Source organism: Sminthopsis crassicaudata, chromosome 3 (assembly GCF_048593235.1).
Source record: "Sminthopsis crassicaudata isolate SCR6 chromosome 3, ASM4859323v1, whole genome shotgun sequence".
Classification (NCBI taxonomy): Eukaryota; Metazoa; Chordata; class Mammalia; order Dasyuromorphia; family Dasyuridae; genus Sminthopsis; species Sminthopsis crassicaudata.
Genome location: NC_133619.1, coordinates 290,047,896 through 290,069,901, shown reverse-complemented (window position 1 = coordinate 290,069,901; position 22,006 = coordinate 290,047,896).

Sequence of the window (22,006 nt, the reverse complement as noted above, 5' to 3'; positions counted from 1 at the left end):
ACCAGGTCGATCGAAAACTGAGAAAGAAAATGATAGACTAATTTCCTTAATGAATATTGATGCTAAAATCTTAAATAAGATATTAGCAAAAAGACTTCAGAAAATCATCTCCAGGATAATACACTATGATCAAGTAGAATTTATTCCAGGAATGCAGGGCTGGTTTAATATTAGGAAAACTATTAATATAATTGACCATATTAATAATCAAATTAATAAAAACCATATGATCATCTCAATAGATGCAGAAAAAAGCATTTGACAAAATCCAACATCCATTCCTACTAAAAACTCTTGAGAGTATAGGAATAAATGGATTATTCCTTAGAATAATCAGGAGCATATATTTAAGACCGTCAGTAAGCATAATATGCAATAGAAATAAACTGCAACCTTTCCCAGTAAGATCAGGAGTGAAACAAGGTTGCCCACTATCACCATTACTATTCAATATAGTACTAGAAATGCTAGCCTTGGCAATAAGAGTCGAGAAAGAGATTCAAGGAATTAGAGTATGAAATAAGGAAATCAAACTATCACTTTTTGCAGATGACATGATGGTATACTTAGAGAACCACAAAGACTCTGCTAAAAAGCTACTAGAAATAATTCAAAATTTCAGCAAAGTGGCAGGATACAAAATAAATCCACATAAATCCTCAGCATTTTTATATATCACCAACAAAACGCAACAGCAAGAGAAACAAAGAGAAATTCCATTCCAAACAAATGTTGAGAGTATAAAGTATTTGGGAATCCATCTTCCAAAGAATAGTCAGGAATTATATGAGAAAAATTACAAAACACTTGCCACAAAAATAAAGTCAGATTTAAATAATTGGAAAGACATTCAGTGCTCTTGGATAGGCCGAGTGAATATAATAAAGATGACAATACTCCCCAAACTAATCTATTTATTTAGTGCTATACCAATCAGACTCCCAAGAAACTATTTCAATGACCTAGAAAAAATAACAACAAAATTCATATGGAAGAATAAAAGGTCGAGAATTGCAAGGGAACTAATGAAAAAAAACTCAGAGGAAGGTGGTCTAAGTGTACCTGATCTAAAGCTATATTATATAGCAGCATTCACCAAAACCATTTGGTATTGGCTAAGAAATAGACCGGTAGATCAGTGGAACAGATTAGATACAAAGGACAAAAAAGGGTACATTTATAGCAATCTAATCTTTGACAAACCCAAAGATACCAACATTAGGGATAAAAATTCATTATTTGGAAAAAACTGTTGGGAAAACTGGAAATTAATATGGCAGAAAGTAGATTTGGATCCACACTTAACACCATATACCAAGATAAGATCAAAATGGGTCCAAGATTTAGGCATAAAGAGTGAGATCATAAATAGATTAGAGGAACAGAGGATAGTCTACCTCTTAGACTAGTGGAGGAGGAAGGAATTTATGACCTGAGGAGAACTAGAGATCATTATTGATCACAAAAATAGAAGATTTTGATTACATCAAACTAAAAAGTTTCTGTACAAACAATACTAATGCAAACAAGATTAGAAGGGAAGTAACAAATTGGGAAAATATTTTTAAAAGCAAAGGTTCTGACAAAGTTCTCATTTCCAAAATATATAGAGAACTGACCCTAATTTACAAGAAACCGAACCATTCTCCAATTGATAAATGGTCAAAGGATATGAACAGACAATTCTCAGATGAAGAAATTGAAACTATATCCACTCATATGAAAGAGTGTTCCAAATCACTACTGATCAGAAAAATGCAAATTAAGACAACTTTGAGATACCACTTCTCACCTGTCAGATTGGCTAAGATGACAGGAACAAATAATGATGAATGTTGGGGGGGATGTGGGAAAACTGGGACATAATACATTGCTGGTGGAGTTGTGAAAGAATCAAGCCATTCTGGAGAGCAATTTGGAACTATGCCCAAAAAGTTATCAAACTGTGCATACCCTTTGACCCAGCAGTACTACTACTAGGCTTATATCCCAAAGAAATACTAAAGAGTGGAAAGAGACCTGTATGTGCCAAAATGTTTGTGGCAGCTCTTTTTGTTGTAGCTAGAAACTGGAAGATGAATGGATGTCCATCAGTTGCAGAATGGTTGGGTAAATTATGGTATATGAAGGTTATGGAATATCATTGCTCTGTAAGAAATGACCAGCAGGAGGAATACAGAGAGGCTTGGAGAGACTTACATCAACTGATCCTGAGTGAAATGAGCAGAACCAGAAGATCACTGTACACTGCAACAACAATACTATATGAGGATGTATTCTGATGGAAGTGGAAATCTTCAACATAAAGAAGAGCCAACTCACTCCCAGTTGATCAATGATGGACAGAGGTAGCTACACCCAGAGAAGAAACACTGGGAAGTGAATGTAAATTGTTAGCACTAATATCTGTCTGCCCAGGTTACATGTACCTTCGGAATCTAATGCTTATTGTGCAACAAGAAAATGGTATTTGCACACATGTATTGTATCTAGGTTATATTGTAACACATGTAAAATGTATGGGATTGCCTGTCCTCGGGTGGAGGGAGTGGAGGGAGGGGGGGGGATAATTTAGAAAAATGAATACAAGGGATAATATTATAAAAAATATATAATAATATAAAAAACAAATTTTCTATCAAGAATATACATATATGTGTGTATCTATCTGTCTTCTATCTATCTATCTAAAATAGAAGGTATTTTGGAAGACAGAAATCACTAGTAGCTAGGAAGAGAAGGAATGACCTCTCAAAGGAAATGGCATTTGTAATAAACTTGGAAGAAAATTAAGGAACTAAAAATCAGAAGGGTTTTGTGGTCTTTAAGGGCCTTTTTAGCTCTAAATCTTTAATTCTATGATGCTATATGGTATACAAATATAAGGTTATTTTTGTATTTTGTGTATTCTGCTAAAGCTCATAAAGAAATGAAATATTGGTATGAATTTTTTTTAAATATGTAAGTTCAGAAAAACAAAAAAAAAAGATAAATAAATAAATAAATAAAACTAAGAGTTGATGTTATGAAAAATCCAACAAAATATATAAATCTTTAGTTAATTTGATTAGAAAAAGGAAAGAAGAAAATCAAATTGTTAATCTCAAAAATTAAAAGGGAGGACTTTCTACCAATGAAGAGGAAATTAGAGCAATATTTAGGAGTTATTTTGCCCAACTATATGGCCATAAATGTAATAACCTAAGTGAAATGGTGGAATATCTACAAAAATATACATCTCCCAGATTAACAGAAGAGGAAATAAATTACTTATAATCACATTTTAGAAAAAAAAAAAAAATACAAAAAACAAATAATAGAACAAGCTATTAATCAACTCCCTAACAAAAATTATCTAAGGCCAGCTGGATTTACATGTGACTTCTACCAAATATTTAAAAGATAATTATTTCCAATACTATGCAAACTATTTGAAAAAATAGGGAAAGAAGTCAGCCTACTAAATTCATTTTGTGAGACAGATATAGTGTTGATACCTAAACCACTTAGGATGAAAACACAGAAAAGAAATTATAAACCAATTTTTCTAATGAATATTGATGCAAAAATCTTAATAAAATATTAGCAAAGAGATTATAGAAAGTCATCCCCAGGATAATCCACCATGACCAAGTAGGATTTATACCACCAATACAGGGCTGGTTCAATATTAGGTAAAGTATTAGCATAATTGGCTATATCAATAACCAACTAATAAAAATCATATGATTATCTCAAGAGATGCAGAAAAAGTATTTGACAAAATCTAACACCCATTCCTATTGCAAACACTAAAGAATATAAGAGTATAGTATATATTTTAACATGCTTAACATATATTGGATTATTTGCCATCTAGAAGAAGGGTTGGAGAAAAGGGAAGAACTTGGAACAAAATGTTTTGTAAGAGATAATGTTATCCATGCATATATTTTGAAAATAAAAAAAAAACTTTAATAAAAAATAAAAACACAAGTAAACTAACAAATAAGCACACATACAAGCAATCAAATAAATAAACTAAGATAAAAAATAGCAGACATAAAAAAAATAACCCAACCTTAAAACAAACTTTAAAACCTTTAATAAAAGGAATAAAGAAGAACGGGGTTCAGCTTCAGAGGTGAACTTAGAAGGAAAAAAAAAAAGCTCTTACTGCAGTGAATAATTTCAAATAGCTACCTACCCAGAAATACTGTATAGAAAAGCTCAAAAGATTTTAAAAATAAAATAAGAGAGTTAGGGAAAAATAACAAGAAAAATCACCATCCAAAAAATCCCCCAAATTATTAAAAGAAGTCACCAAACTAGAAAAGGCAATCCTGTTATCTTAAGCAAGAAAAAGATTTTTTGAAAATTAGAACTGGCCAAGGGAAAGCTAGTGAAGGCATAAGAGAGAAATAAATCACAAAACAAAAAATTTTAAAAATGGAAAAAAAAAAAAACAGAAGAGAATGTAAAACATCTTGTAAGAAAAACAATAGATCTGGGGCAGCTAGATGGTACACTGGATATAGTGCCAGCCCTGAAGTCAGGAGGAGCTGAGTTCAAATTTGACCTCAGACACTTAATACTTCTTAGTTGTGTGACCCCAATTGAGAAAGAAAGAAAGAAAGAAAGAAAGAAAGAAAGAAAGAAAGAAAGAAAGAAAGAAAGAAAGAAAGAAAGAAAGAAAGAAAAGCAATAAATCTGAAAGACAGATCAAGAAAAGAAAGAAAACAAATAATTGGATGACCAAAAATCTCTGATTAAAAAAGAACCTTGGCACAATGATACAAGAAATAACCAAAGGAAATTTTGCCAAATTAATACAACAAACCAGAAAAATATAAATAGAAAAAAAATCTACCAGTCATCACCTGACAGAGTTCCTAAAAGGAAAACATATAGAAAAATTATTGTTAAATTTTCTAACACTCAAATCACAAAGAAAAAATTAATATATGCTGGTCCTATAACTGAAATTGTAAAGGATTTATCAGAGGCTACTATAAATGACCTCAGGTACTGGAATATTATATATCAATTACGAAAAGAAATAGACTTGTGGCCAAAATTATCATATCTAGCAAAATTATGTATAGTGTTGAAAGAAAAAATCACTAAACGCTTAGATTTTCAGAAGTTTGTCTCAAACAATTTTAGAGTCAATGGATAGTTTAACATGTAAGAGTCAACATCAAAGATTAATTTCAAGGGACTCAATAAGGACAAACTACTTATATTTTATATATGAAAATAGAAATTATATGTCCATGATTGACATTAGCAATTGGATAGTCCATATGAAAAAGTGAGGCAGACCTCAGTATGATCTGACTCGGAAAAGCAAAACTTTCCAGGAAATGGTAAAAATAGTAATTATGCTATCTGAATGTCATACAAAGGAAGAACCAATACAAAATATTTAGATGGAGGGAAAAGGCTGATATTCCTGAAAACCTACTAATATCAGGATTGTATTAAATAAGGAACTATATATTGAGAGAAATAAGGGGAAAGAAGGGTAGATTATAGAAGAGTATGTAGATTGGTAAAGGTGTGTAAATTGTCAAAAGGGAAAAAAAGAGGGGAAGGATAATGTAGAGTAATCTAATTCCATTAGATTAATTGGAGTATGATAAACTGGGTAAACTATTGGGAAAAATATAAAGAGGGAGGAAAAGGTCATAGTATAAGCCAGAGTATAGAAAAATGTTTAGATTAATAGGTATAGGATAAAGAGGGGGAAGAATATAAGGGAGGTTTTCATAGGTGGGAGGTTAAATAATAGAAAGACAAGTTAAGGAGGAGAATTAAAGTAGAAAAGTTGGCAGGGATAGGAAATAAGAGATATACATAAACATAATAAAGATGATCAGAAGTAGAATTTATTAGTAGAAAAAAGAGTAGCAATCACATAGACAAAGTCAAAAAAATTGATTCAATCAAAAGAGAAATCTATGTTACACATAGCCATATTAATTTTTCTTAGATATATGTTTATGTGTGCATACATATATGTATGTGTAGGTATAAGTGTGTTTGTGCACACATTTGTGTATACATAAATTTATCTATTCATAATTGTAGCCTCCTTGGGGGAGATGGAGTATTGAAAGGGAGGGAAATGAATAAAGCAAAAATAATTACATGTAGAGTACAAAAGAAAATCTCTAAGGAAGCAAAGATGGATAGTCATTAATATAATGTTTCCTATTATTAAATATGCTTTTATGAAATGAAAATGTATTGTTATATATTTTAAATCTTCCTAATGTTATTCTGGGTACATGACAATTTTTTTCCTTTAAGTTTTAAATGATATATATTTTTAAAAAGTAGATGGAAAAATATTGCTATCATTGAAAGCTATATCTTAAAGCTTCTTAAAGACTCTATTATTGAAGTATTTTTTTCCTAAAATGTTATCTAAAATAATATCTGCTTGTGAGGAAAGGTATAATAGGTGTCAATAGATTAGTGGGTGATAGCCTCAAGCAGAATCTGGTAGCATGACTTAAAGCATATAAGTCACAAGGTAAGCATTCAGTTCTTCTATAGATGTTTCAAATGATTGGGGACTTAGGCGATTTGTACTGTAAGGCATATAAGTGAATAAAGAACAAATAAAACAATATACCGAGAGAACTCCAAATAGAATCACAAAGAATGGAACACTACTGAAAATGACTGAATAAGAAGAAACAAGAAAATACTCAATTTTAATTTAGTGGTCTGGATACTAAAAGATTTTGATAAGGGAAGTTATTTAGCTCAAGTAATCAATTGGGAAACCCTTTTTAAACAAAGGACTAAATAGGGGTGGGTAAGAAATAAGGTCAAGAAAAAATTCTTTTCTGTGGAAACAAAGAGGAAGGAATAGAGATAATAAGTGTCAAAAGAAAAAAAAAAAGAAAAAGAAAACAACATTGTTTGAATTTAGAATCAGAAACTAGAAAAGTGAGATCACAGGTTTGCCTGCAGGATAGGAAATGTGATTATCCAATATCAGTGATATTGAGTGGACAGAAATTTCTCTCTGAAATAGAAATTGTTCTATCTGACATTCTCTGAAAGATTTTTTTTAATTTTCAATACCATAAAGTAATTCCTGATAATTTCTATATGCAGCAATTATAGCTTTGTATATTCCTTAGCTAATGAATGCTATTGCTTATCCCTTCAGAGCCACATTGTGTGGCCCTGCACCGTTACAATGCTTTATAAATTGCTAAGCAGATGCAGATTATTCACAAATGATCAATGATAGAAGAGTTGAATAAGGAAATATCCTTTTTTTTTTCTACTGAATATTTTTACTGTTAAGCTACAGGAGTATAATAATGCTGAGTTCAATTAAACAAACATACATCGAGCTTCAAATTTTTACTATATTTTGTGGTGGGTATAAAGGGAGAAATGAAGATGAATAAAACATGAATGTTCTCTTTGAGGAGCTTACATTCTAGTGGAACAAAAATTAAGAATGCATATTCTAAAACAGTTATTAAGAACTAGGTTTGATATAGATAAGGTGAACAAGAACTTGTTTACAGTTCCCACAATAGTAAAAGAGCAAAATCCTTGGAATGTGAAGGAAATGGGTTTTTTTGTTTGTTTCTTTGCTTTTATAGATACAGTTTTTTATACAGTGAATAGTAAACACATATAGTCATTTTATCCAGATAATTTGTCTAATATAACAATCTATGTAAACCCATTTAAGAAAAAAATCATTAATGATAAAACCATAATAGTCAGTTAAAGGTAATTTAAGGACAGCATAGCCACCTGCATTGTCTCTTTAGGACAATGTCAAAGATGGAATAGTGGGTTGAGTAGATCTTTGGCAGCATAATAGAAGAGACTGGGGATTTGGAATTGTAAGGACTGTGGCTCATCTATTAGAAGAATGTGACTTCAATCAAAGTTATGAATATCTTTGAACTTCAGTTTCCTCTTCTGTAAGATTAGTGTGGGCTACAAAACCTTTTATAACTCAGGTTGCTATGATTCTTTATTAAAATGATATTTTGTAGATATTAAACAACTTTTTGTACCATAAAAAATCCTGAATAGGTGAAGTAAAAGTACATATAACACACTTTAAAGTCTAACTGACATTAAAATCTTTTCCAACACGATCCATTAGGATGAGATTGAGAAATTATATTAGAAGTAACTACAAAGATTAGGAGTCTACCTACCAAGGTATACTCAGGAATCAAATGAACATAATTATAAAAACTTCTTTACACAAATAAAAAAAATGAATGGAGAGACATTAATTGATCATGGGTATGTCAAACAATATAATAAAAATGAAAATACTACATAAATTAATTTGAATTTGCTTATTCAGGTTCATTCCAATCAATGCACCAAAAAGATTATATTATAAAGTTAGAAAAAAAAATAAAAGCTTCATCTGGAGTATTAAAAGATCAAAAATATCAGAAGAATGGAAAAAAAAAGTGGGAAGGAAGGCTTCCCAGCAGTAATGGAACTATATAACAAAACTGTAATCACCATCCTTTGATGCTTCTCCTGACAACTGTCCAATTTCTCCTTGCATATTCTCCTCACCAGCTCCTTGCCATCTTGCTGACATCTTAAAGTAGTGATTCTATTATTTTTCTTTAATATACTCTCTTGACAATCTATTCCATTCACTTCATAATATCAATTATAATTTCTATGAAGATGACAAAAAAAGCTTATATCTCCATCATTGAATTGATTGTTTTCTAAACCGTAGTCTTTTATTTTCTTTTATCTACAGAACATATAAAGGAAAGACAATGTTTTACAAGGGAAAGCATACTGGATAGGACTCTCAATTAAGACAGCAAAGTAAAAGATCTTAACTTTATCCAGATTTCTGATATCCCAAGCAAGATTTAAAGCCATCAGATGGAATAACAAGCCATCAAATCAATTGCTAACCTAAATAGTGCTGTAAAGTGTGCAATGTCATATAAATATCTCTCTATATAGATATATTTCTTTCTTTATATGTCATATATGTCTATGTGTGACATATGAGCATATATGTACATATATGTATTTAAGAACATATATCATTTTTACAGATGAGAAAAATAAAGTAAACAAAATTAACTGACTCGCCCAGGATTGTATAACTACTATGTGTGTGAGGTCATATTTGAAGTCAGGAAGATGAATTTCCAGCTTATTTTACAGATGAGAAAATGGAGACAAACAAACTTAAGTAATTTGTCCAGGTTGTCAATGCTAGTGTAAGAGTTCAGATTTGAACTCAGGAAGAGTCTTACGTGACTCCAGGATTGGCACTGTATTAAAAATTATATCACCTCATTGTTATATTCTGCTTCTTCCCTTCTATTGTGTACCATTCCTTCTAGCTATTCCTACTACTTACCACATGATCTTTCAAAAATCATTCACTGATAGTGGCTTGGCTATCACAACCACGAAGTCTTTGATTATCTTGTGATTTAATTCATCTAACTTTTGTAACTTGAATTCTTCAAGTATAGATAAAAAGTTTTCCTCTATTTATTTGTGAGTTCATTCCCTTATTAGTTATTTCTGCTCTGTCCAACTTAATCCAAAGGTCTTTCTCCATGCTAGAGAAAAAAGAGGTAAAGTGAAAGCTAAGTTGGTCTCTGCTTTTTTGTTGTTGTTCTTTCTTCTCTTATCATCATCACATTCAACTGAAGTAAAAATCTATACTTTTCTTTGATTTTCCTTGTTATTCCACTACAGCTAAGCAACAATAATTCAAACAAAATTATCTTATGGACCTGAGCATTCTTCTCACTGAGCTTTAACTCTCAACACAAGTTTTATAGTTCTTTTTCAGCTCTACTTCTCATTACACCTTTTCTTTAGATAACCAATTCACTTGCCTATCCCTGTTTTTCATCTGTAAAATGAAAATTATAAAGCTTATTCTACCTACCTCAGAAGATTGTTGTAATGAGAGAATTTTGTAAATTGCAAATTTCTATTAAATATAAGACATTATACTAAATAGTATAGTTTCTATAATTCTCCAATATTATAATAAATGTCCATTGTAATTATCTAAGTGAGATTTAGACCTGTTAAAGACTTTAGCTTAAAAAGGTCAAGATCTCCCACTGCATCTAGGCCATCTCAGTAATCCTGAACTGTATCTTGCTACTGGATTTAGATGTCTTTGGTAGAGAAAATGAAGCTGGTGACTGTACAACAAACCCTCACTTAAATTCCAACTCACTTGCCATGTTATCGTCTCCCTGATGCCCTCTTTGAGAATGAAGCACAAACAATAATAATTGGTCAACTTACAAATAATATTTTGACATATCAAGAGCAACACTAGTAAAATAAGACTTCACTAAGTTATATTTTAGTGTATTTTAGACCTTTTTTTGGCTGACATTTAATTGGCTATATGATGATTTTGGTTTCATTTAGTGAAGATATTTTTGTTGTTGTTTGTTCTAAAAAAAATTTGGAAGCTTTCCCATTTAAAAAAAAAAAGTTAAAGCTTTACTAGCACAGATCCATCAGAAATTCAATTAGGAAGATAACAAAACATTTGCATATTTTATTTAGATTTCAATAGAAACCTAACAATGATTTTTTTTTCCTCTTCTTACCTGTTTTCTCCTAATAACATTTCAAATCCCTACATGTAGATTTTTGAAAGAAGACTTTCTTTTTAACATTCCACGAATCTAGTAAACACAGTTTTCTCACTTGGCAACACAACTGGAAACTAAAAGTGAATATGTGGTTTATTAAGCAATTATTAGCGTGATACTAAGATTATTGATTGCAAGGTATTTAAAAACACGATCACCCTAGCTTACATACCCAACATTAAATAATAGCAAAGATAGATAGACAGATAGCTGGATGGATGCATGAATGGATGGATGGATAGATATGGAGAAAGAGATATATTTATCTATTCTATCTATATGTACATGTACAACCAAACATAAAACAATAGGACATTAAAGACATTATTTATAAGAGATAGTGAAGTAGTTGCAGTCTTCAACTTGGAGTAATTACAGGAAGTTACATTTTTCTGAAAATATCAGATCAAACACCTGTTTTAAGTGTACTCATTTGTAAAAACAATAATTTTCTTAATTCTTTCTGTTCTGAAAAGACTTAGGGAAGATCATCAATTGTACATCAAATTAAAATCACATGTTTGAAATTCCCTGCTTGTATCTTCCTTAAACAAAGTGATTTCACATCTTTAACCTGATTCTGATTTTTAAGAGGCCACTTCCTATATTTTTCTTTTCTCTCTCCCCACCTTTAGAAAAATTTGTATACCAGTTATTTTTTTAAAAAAATAATAATTCTTCAGAAGAAAGTAAGATGATTCAGGGAACCAAAGTTCTGCCTATAACTCTCTCCATGATCGCAAGCAATTAGTTAGTATTTTTTGCCTCACCTTACAAATCTGTTTAGCTCTGAAGATTTACTTGATGGTAAAGCAGCTTGAGATTCTGTTGATTGGTGGGTTCTTAGAGGTAGTTCCATCAATGATATGAAAAGTAAGCAAATGATACTTTCTTCTATGGAGATGCTATTCTACTCTTTATGAATGGTGTTGTCTCTCTGATTTTTAGATCTGCCAACAAGAGTTCATATCAACTTGACAAATTGGGGATTTTCAATGACCAAGATGACAGATTTTATTATAAATTTAAGTTGACCATAAGTAAATATATCTGCTTTAAAGCTTCTCCTCCTCACCTCCCATTATCTAATTGTATATTTCATGAATACAACCTCACCCTCTATTTTTATGTTTGAAGTAGCACAGAACCAGAATGTTTTACAGTCATTGCTTTTCTCTTTCTTCTGGCCATAACCTTAATGTATCAACAGCAGGAGTTAGGAAGGTACTCCATCACATGATAGAAACCTAGGGAGTAGTCCTCTCTAACTCTGTGCAGGAATTTCCTTTTATTTGGCCTCTGCTTCTTGATTTCAATCTACTGTGAGCTCTATCTTGAAAGCCCCAAATATTTTCATTGAGCTAATGGTCTGAAAATTATACCATCATTGATTTTACTTTTCCTAGAATGATTTGAGTCGAGTAAGTTCATATGAGTATGAAATTGTAGATAAATGACCTCTTAATGTAGCAAATTAATAATTATACCTATTAAATCTAGGCACGTTTATATTTTTTATGATAGATTATTAAATTTATACAGTATCTTTCATCTAACTACCGTATCTTTTTTCAGACCACACAGAATTAACTCAAACAGAAATATGTAATTGGATAAAAAGGTCAAAAGGGAAGAATTATTAGTTCAAGTATTTACACTGTAGAAAAGTTTTCAATTATTGCCTCTTACTTTTTTAAAACATATATAATATCATTCTCAAAAATATTTTTCATGTTATCTCTGTTATTTTACCATATTTATTAATCAAATAATATGAGGGAATATTGTCAGATTATCCTGTTAGTAGTCATTCAGTTAACCTACAATTAAGTTAATTATGCTTGCATTATGCCTGAGTATTTCAAAGCCCTCCTTTACTGGGAATGAAAGAAGAAAGGATTTCATCTTGGAACTATAATGCAGGTAACACAACAAACAAATGCATAAGAAATAAATTTTATTAAAAAATAAATTTAAAAAAAATTTTATCTTGTTTAACATATACTCAAAATCAAATGATCCAATTTTAGGGAATAAAAAAATCATTTCTATTCAATTTTACTTTTCATATTCTGCAAATGCTTCCAAACATATAATCAGTTTTATATGTGTCCATCTTTCACTCTTCCTTTACTACTTCACATAATATTAATTCTTCCTTTTGGGCATTCCAGAAAGAAAGGGACAATATGTCTAAAGCTGATCGATAGATACATAGATACATAAATATATTAACTTGTCACCTTTAACTGACTTTTCCTTAATAATCAGAAAATGACATTCATGATAGAAAAAAAAAAACAGTACAAAATGACATGGCAGTATAGACTTTAAAATTTTGGGGTGTCTGCACATGTAAGTAGCAAGTAAGGCCAGCATTCTATTAATTGTCAGTGAACTATAAATTAATTGTTAAAATAAAATAGTAAATCATTGTCCCACAAAATCTATTTTAAAATTGTTTTTAGATTTTTAAATTTATTTCATTATTTTCCAATTACATTTTGTAGAAATTCAACAAATTCTGAATTTTAAATTCTTTATCCCTTACAAGTTATTGATTACAATGTGAAATGATGCAAAGCCTGTTTTCATTTTATGTATGCTGCAAAAGAAAACATATAGGGCAGATGGATGGCTCAATGGATAGAGTACCAGTCCTGAAGTCAGGAGGACCTGAGTTCAAATTCTGTCTCAGACACTTAACACTTTCTAGCTGTGAGACTTTGGGCAAGTCATTTAACCCCAATGCCTCACCTAAAAAGAAAAAGAAAAGAAAACATACACATCATCATATAGTATTGTGTTACTGCATTCTTCTGATTTTGCTCATTTCACTCTACAACTGATATATGACTTCCCAGGTTTTTCTGAAAACATACTGTTGTACTTTCTTACAGCACAAAATTATTCCTCCATACCAATTACTACAACTCATTCAGCCATTCTCCAAATGATGTACATTCCCTCAATTTCCAATTCTATGCTAGCACATATATCTGCTATAAATATTCTTGTACATATAGGATACACTCAGGCCTTTGGAAGATAAAATCCATTTTCAAAGAACATGATAACTTGTTTTCTTTTTTATAATTTAAGTTATATGGACTGTTGGATAGATAGAATAACTGCTTTTATCATGAATAAAAATATTAAGTTATCCTCCAGCGGCTCATTAAAGCCATTGTTGGTAAACTCCCAATAAGAAAGGACAATAAGAACGATTTCCCCACATGTCCTTGATTTGCTTTATTAGATTTCTATATTCTATATATACTTTTTAGTTCATTTTGAAGATTATAATGTTTTGGTAATATCTATAAGAAGCTTTGTTTATAAGTTGTTTTTATAAGTCAATGAATATCTAAACAATTATTGACAATAATTTATAGTATGATGGTGGCATAGTTCAATGATCCCTTCTAAATTGTGTGGTTTTTTTTAGAATATTTTGAGGGCTTTTTCATATTATGGGGATTTGTTATTGGTTAGTCCAAGAAAAATAGCAACCTTTATATGTGTCATTCTAGACAAAAAGTCATGTTTTGGTAAGTATTTGGTAGTTGATAAACATTTTCAGCTTTAAGTTATGTGCTGCGCATTTTTATGATTTTCTATGATAATAATAATAATAATAATAACAATAATAATAATTATTATTATTATTGTTATTATTATTATTATCCTCCTAAGGCTGGAAGAGGGAATTGGGGAACTTGTTCTCTCTTTACTAAGGTGTTGCTGTTAGCTCTAGATCCATTTGTGCTAGAAGAGTATTTTGAGTATTAGGAGTTGCTGCTGTCTAACAAACTGACAGTCTCTTTCTCTTTTTTTACTCTTTGGTTCTTTATATCTTCACTCAAAGTTTGCTCAAAGAGAATATATACATATATGTATGTACATATATCCATATATGTATATACACACACACACATATATATACACACACATATATATGTATATATATATATTACATATATAATATGTCATCTACTTATTTCTTCCTCACAAATTAAATATTAAATGCAAAAATTCAAAGCAAATAATAAATTAAGATTATTGACTACAGCTATAATTTCCCAGGAGATTCAGACTTAAAACCATCAAAATGTAAAATAGTTTGTGGGACAGTTAAAATAGATGTTATTATATCTTTCCTCAGCTCTGCAGAGTTTCCCTTAATGCCTATTTCTTCTACCAACCCATATTTGAAAGACTTCTTCTTCCTGTTTTTGGTCATTTCCAAGGAGAATATAAGTGCAGAGTACTGTTTCTGCTGCCAGTTAAAACAGATTAATAGATTTAATGTTTGCCAGAATAATAGTGTGCTTAAAACAACTCTCTGAAAAAATGTCAGGTTTAATACCAATTTTCCTCAGATTATAGTATTGATGAAATGTTTTAAAGAAATATTGTGCATGTATATATCAAAAACCTAGAATTTTCACTATAGTTAATTCTATTTTTTATATTTATAGTATATGAAGAATTAATGGAATTGATTTTGTTTTACAACAAAGACAATTTAAATGATATGTTCTAAGTTACTTTCTTCAATAATTACTGAATTGTTAATATGTTGTTCTTTATAGTTCTAGGAATTTTGACACACTCTTTTTGGTCCCCAACCAATATGTTGTGATCAAATGATATCATATTTGTAAAGCAGTTAGCCAAATAAGCACACAGAGACACACACAGGCACACACAATTCATATTAGTAAATTCATGGCCCATACAGGCAATTAATAAATGCTTATTTTCTTTATTCTATCTTTCATCCATATAAATCATTATTTTTGATGATATAAGCTATGTACATGTTGCATAAAACATTTTTGTCATGGTTATTATCTTTCTTATTGTTTTGAGGATATATTCTTTTCAGGATGGTAAAGTTACGTTAAGGGAGGAAATCTAACACATTTGTATGATTATAATATTTTCTTACATTTCTAATATTTCCATGTAGCAACACTTCGCCGTATGCTATATTCTAACTGTAACATTCAGTCTATTAGGTTAAATAAATTTTCTTAAGTCACTCATCCTAAGTTACTATGAATTTATGGAATTAGTAAATGAAAAACCCATTGCAAGCAATTCATGTTTTCTGTTTCAATTTCAGATGTTGACAAAAGCATTCAGGGATGACTGCTACACTAAAACTAAAAATTACTGTTGATATCGCCTTAATTTTCCCTATTGCATTTTCTTGAATTTAAGATGCCATTGTATTTTCCATTTAAAAAGGTATCTTAAGCCATTAAATGATCAATGATCTTTATGACCATTTCAAATTGCAATATTTCTATTATATGTCTAATGATTTGGTTTTAAACTTAATGAGTCCCATTAGATACTGATGTGCTACAAAATGAAATTTCTTTTTTCTTCTGTTATTTTTTTTTACTTGTTAAGCTACTGATCTGAGCTCTACCAGTGCAGTGCTTATGAATGTTTCATTATAGACACAATTGTACAATTAAAATGCATGCATGGTGAAACTAAGGGCTACATTCTCAGGGTAAAGCAAGTGAATACAGCATCAGAAGCAGCAAGAGACAACCATGGTTGCCAAAAGCCTAATTTGCTAGTAAGCAGGAAGCTTCAGAATCTGTGTTCTACCTGGGTTCACATCTATTGCCTCAAACTACAGTTACAAGAAAAAGGGAAGAAAAAGAAGGGAATAATAAGAATTATATAAAGAGAGAGAGAGAGGGAGAGAGAGGGAGAGAGAGAAAAAGAGAGAGAGAGAGAGAGAGAGAGAGAGAGAGAGAGAGAGAGAGAGAGAGAGAGAAGAGAGAGAGAGAGAGAGAGAGAGAGAGAGAGAGAGAGAGAGAGAGAGAGAGAGAGAGAGAAAGAGAGAGAGAGAGAGAGAGAGAGTCAGAGAGAAGATTGCAAAAAGCATTTGTGGGAATGAAAGAGAGAGAAGAGCAAGTGAAAAAAAAAAAAAAAAGGAGAATGACAGATAGCTATCAATACCTACCTCCAACCTCCATCTAATAACATGACAAATGTTGTGTATGAGAGACTTTGATACTAAATACTACCATTTCCTTTTTTTAATGGAAGCTTTTAATTTTCAAAACATATGCACAGATTAATTTTCAACATTGACCCCAATTTTCCCCTCCTTCTCCCTATCCATTTCCTAGTTGGCAAGCAATCAAATATATGTTATACATGATAAAATATGTTAGCTCCAATATATGTAAATATGTTTATAAAGAAAATAAAATGAGTAAAAAAGCAAAATGCAAGTGAACAACAACAAAAAGAGTGAGAATGCTATGTTGTGATCTATACTCAGTTCCCACAGTCTTCTCTCTGAGAGTATAAGACTCTCTTCATCACAAGATCATTGGAACTGGCTTCAGTGATCTCATTGTTGAAAAGAATCACATCCATCAGAATTGATTGTGGTATAATATTCCTGTTGCTGTGTACAATGATTGCCTTGTTCTGCACATTTTACATCTCATCAGTTCATGTAAATCTCTCCAGGCCCCCCTGAAATCATCCTGCTGATCCTTTCTTACAGAACAATAGTATTCCATAACATTGAAATACCATAACTTATTCAGCCATTCTCCAACTAATGGGCATACACTAAGTTTCCAGTTTCTTGCCACTACATTAAGGGATGCCACAAACATTTTTATATGTGTGGGTTCCTTTCCCTCCTTTAAAATCTCTTTGGGATATAGGCCCAGTAGAAACACTGCTGGATCAAAGGGTATGTACAGTTTGATAACTTTTTAGGCATAGTTCCAAATTGGGCTCCAGAATGGTTGGATCCATTCACAGTTCCACCAACAATGTATCAGTGTCCCAGTTTTCCCATATCCCCTCAAACAATTATTATCTTTTCCTGTCATATTAGCCAATCGTACAGGTATATAGTGGTATATCAGAATTGCCTTAATTTTCATTTCTCTGATCAATAGTGATTTGGAACACCTTTTTATATGACTAGAAATGGATTCAATTTTTTTGTCTGAAAATTGTCTGTTCATATCCTTTGATTACATATCATTTGGAGAATGACTTGAATTCTTATAAATTTGAGCCAATTCTCTATATATTTTAGAAATGAGGCCTTTATCAGAAACTTTAAATATAAAAAAAATTTCCCAGTTTACTGTTTCCATTTTAATCTTGTATGCATTACTTTTGCTCATACAAAAACTTTTAAACTTAATATAATCAAAATTATCTATTTTGTGATCAATAATGATCTCTAGTTATTCTTAGGTCACAAATTCCTTCCCCCTCCACAGATCTGAGATATAAACTATCCTATGTTCTTCTAATTTGCTTATAATATCACTCTTTATGTCTAAATCATGAACCCATTTCAACCTCATCTTGGAATATGATGTTATGTGTGGGCCAATGCCTAGTTTTTGCCAGATTACTTTCCAATTTTTCCATCAGTTTTTGTCAAATAGTGAGTTTTATCCCAAAAGTTGGAGATTTTGAATTTGTCAAACACTAGATTGGTATAATCATTGACTATTTTGTTCTATGAACCAAACCTATTCCTACTCTATTTCTTAGCCATTGATTGACTACTCTATTTCTTAGTCAATACCAAATGATTTTGATGACCACTGTTATATAATATAGTTTTAGGTCTGGAACAACTAGGTCAATTCATTTTTTTTTTCATTAATTCCCTTAAAAGTCTTGACCTTTTGTTCTTCCAGATGAACTTTGTTATTATTTTTTCTAGATCTGTAAAATAATTTCTTGGGAGTTTGATTGGTATGGTACTAAATTAAGTAGATAAATATAGATGGTTTTGTCATTTTTATTATATTTGCTTGGCCTACCCATGAGCACTTGATATTTTTCCAACTGAGTAGATCTGATTTTATTTGTGTGGAAAGTCTTTTGTATTTTTGTTTATATAGTTCTTAAAGTTCCTGACTTTTCCTATTTCCAAATATTTTATACTATCAACAGTTATTTTAATGGAATTTCTCTTTGTATCTCTTGCTGCTGGACTTTATTGGTAATATATACAAATATTGATGATTTATGTGGATTTATTTTGTATCCTGCAACTTTGCTAAAGTTGCAAATTATTTCTAGTAGTTTTTTAGTTGATTCTCTAGGTTTCTCTAAGAATACCATCATATTGACGTGGCTTTCTTCAACAGTGAGATGATTCAAACCAGTTCCAATTGTTCAGTGATGAAGACACCCATCCACATTTAGAAAGGGGACTGTGGGAACTGAGTGTGAACCACAAAATAGAATTTTCACTCTTTATGTTGTTCTTTGCTTGCCTTTTGTTTTCTTTTTCAGGTTTTATTTTTCCTTCTTGATCTGATTTTTCTTGTGCAGCAAGATCACTGTATACCTATGTATACATATATTGGATTTAATGTGTATTTTAACATATATTGGAATACCTGCCATCTAGGGCAGGGGGTGAGGGGAAGGAGGGGAGATTTTGGAACAGAAGGTTTTGCAAGGGTCACTGTTGAAAAATTACCCATGCATATGTTTTGTAAATAAAAAATACCATTATATCATCTGCAAAGAGTAATGATTTGTTTTCTTCGTTGCATACTCTAATTCTGTTAATCTCTTTTTCTCCTCTTATTGTCAAAGCTATCATTTCTAATACAGTATTGAATAGTAATAGTGATAATGGGCAACTTTGTTTCACTCCTGATCTTATTGGGGATGGTTCTAGTTTGTTCCCATTACATATGATGCTTGCTAATGTTTTAAAATAGATGCTACTGTTCATTTTAAGGAAAATTCCATTTGTTCCTATACTCTCTAGTATTTTTAATAGGAATGTTGTTGGATTTTATCAAATGCTTTTTCTGCATCTCTAGATAATCATATGATTTTGGTTAGTTTGGTTATTGATGTAGTCAATTATGTTAATAGTTGTCCTAATATTGAACCAGCTCTGCATTCCTGGTATAAATTCTATGTTTTCATATTGCATTGTCCTAGGAATGAAGTTCTGTAAATTCTTTTCTAATATTTTATTTAAGATTTTTGTATCAATATTTATTAGGGAAATTAGTCTATAATTTTCTTTCTCTGTTTTCATCCTACCTGGTTTAGGTATCATTATATATCTCTGTCATAAAAGGCATTTGGTAGAATCACTTCTTCCCCTATTTTTCAAATAGGGAGATGATTAATAGCTTGTTCTATTTCTTCTTCTAAAATGGGGCTATTTAAGTAATATATTTCCTCTCCTGTTGATTTGGCATTCTATATTTTTGTAGGCATTCCACTATTTCACTTAGATTATCAAATTTGTTGGCATATAGTTAGGCAAAATCACTTTGAATTATTGCTCTCATTTCATCTTCATTGGTGAAATTTTCTCCCTTTTCATTTTTGAGACTAATAATTTGATTTACCTCTTTCCTTTTTCTAATCAAATTAACTAAACAGTCATCTATTTCATTTTTTTTATAAAACAAATACTTAGTTTTATTTATTAATTCAATAGTTTTATTACTTTCAATTTGACTAATCTCACCTTTTATTTTCAGAATTTCAAAATTCATATTTAATCGTAGGTTTTTTATTTGTTTTTTTTTGTTGTTTGTTTGTTTTTTCCTAGGTTTTTTAGTTGTAAACACAATTCATTGATCTCTTTCTCTATTTTATGTAAATAATCATCTGGAGATATTAAAAAAATATCCCTAATAACTGCTTTGGCTGCATTCCCGAAATTTTGGTAGGTTGTCTAATTATTGTTATGAAGTTGTTTATTGTGTCTATGATTTGTTCTTTCTCCCATTCATTCTTTTAGGATTAGATTATTTAATTTCCAATTTATTTTTGGTATATTTTCCCCTGGCCTTTTATCTCCAGTGGTTTTTTGTTAGGTTCTTACTAAGTGCTAATGAGATAATGAGATATTAGGTTCTTACTAAGTGCTAAGTCGGTACTTAACAATTCTCTAGTTCTGGCCTTTACTGGGAGTTTTACTTGTGAACTCCTGGGGAGGAGCTTGAATGCTTAGGAGGAGCAAGTTCATTGGTTGAAGTAATTTTTCCCAGAAGCCCTTGCATTATCCCATGCCCATTCTTTGGGAGGATAAAAGAGGGCAGCACTCAAAGATAGAGAGTCATGTCTGGACCAGACTTGAGGCGGCTCTCTGGAGGACAGAAGAGTCTCTTCTCTAGGCCAGACTTGAGGCAGCTCTCTGGAGGAAGAAGTCTCTCCTCTAGACCAGAGAGCAAGCAGTTTCTGGACATAAGAGAATGTTACAAATTGGCGCCCAATGTGGGGCAAGGACTTTTGCTTATATTCTGAGCCCTTCAGAGGAGCTAGACCGGACCATCGCAATTTGGCGCCTGAACAGGGACCGACACAGTCCTGATTCCAGTGGAAAAGCCTCCAATCCAGATCTCAGTCTCTCTGACTCAGAACCGTGAGTAACAAGGAAACTTTGTTAGAGATTAAGTGAGCGTGCTAATAGATAAATAAGGAACTTAACTTGTTAAAGGCTAAACCAGCAATCTCTTATAGCTGAAATGGGGCAGATGTTAGCTAAATACAATCCCTGGACCTCAGCTGACTCAGCCCCAGCCCCAGAGGCAGCCTCAGCTCCACCCCCATTCAGGAGTGGTACTATAGAGAGTATAATTAAGATAATTGAGGAGCAGAGTTTACTTGTAACCTGGATACAGATTGCTAAACTCTTGGCTGCATTAAGACGCACATCCCCTTGGTTCTTAGAGGAAGAAAAGATAGATGTAGATAAATGGAAGCTAGTGGGATTTGAAATGAAATAATTTCATGCAAAAAACGGGCCTCGTTCAATTTCTGCAGAGGCATTTTATATCTACAACATAGTTCAAATAGCCTTAAACTATCAAGCAAGTTGTAGGAGAAGGAAAAGTTTTAAAAATGAACAGAGGAGGAAGTGTGAGGAAAAAAGGAAAGATCAAGATATTGCCCTAGAGCAAGAGGATTTAAATGAGGAATTAGGGTATGATTCTCTTGAAGAAGCTTCAACCCCGCCTAGAGAAAAGATTATTGACAGGCCCACATCAACTCCACCTTCAGAGGTGGAGGAAGAAGGAGGAAGGGAAGAGGCAGAAACACAAACAGAATTGCCTGTGAAGCAGCCTAAGCCTATGACAAGATTAGAAAAAGCATTGGTTAAAGCTAAGAGAGAAGGACAGGATATAAGTGATTTTATACATGCATATCCTGTGATTGAAGAGATTGACTCTGTAGGTCAAAAAAGGAGAAGATATGCACCTTTAGATTTGAATAAAATTAAAGATTTGAAAAAAGGTTGTACCCTTTATGGGGCTACATCAAGCTTATGTTAAAATGTTACTAGA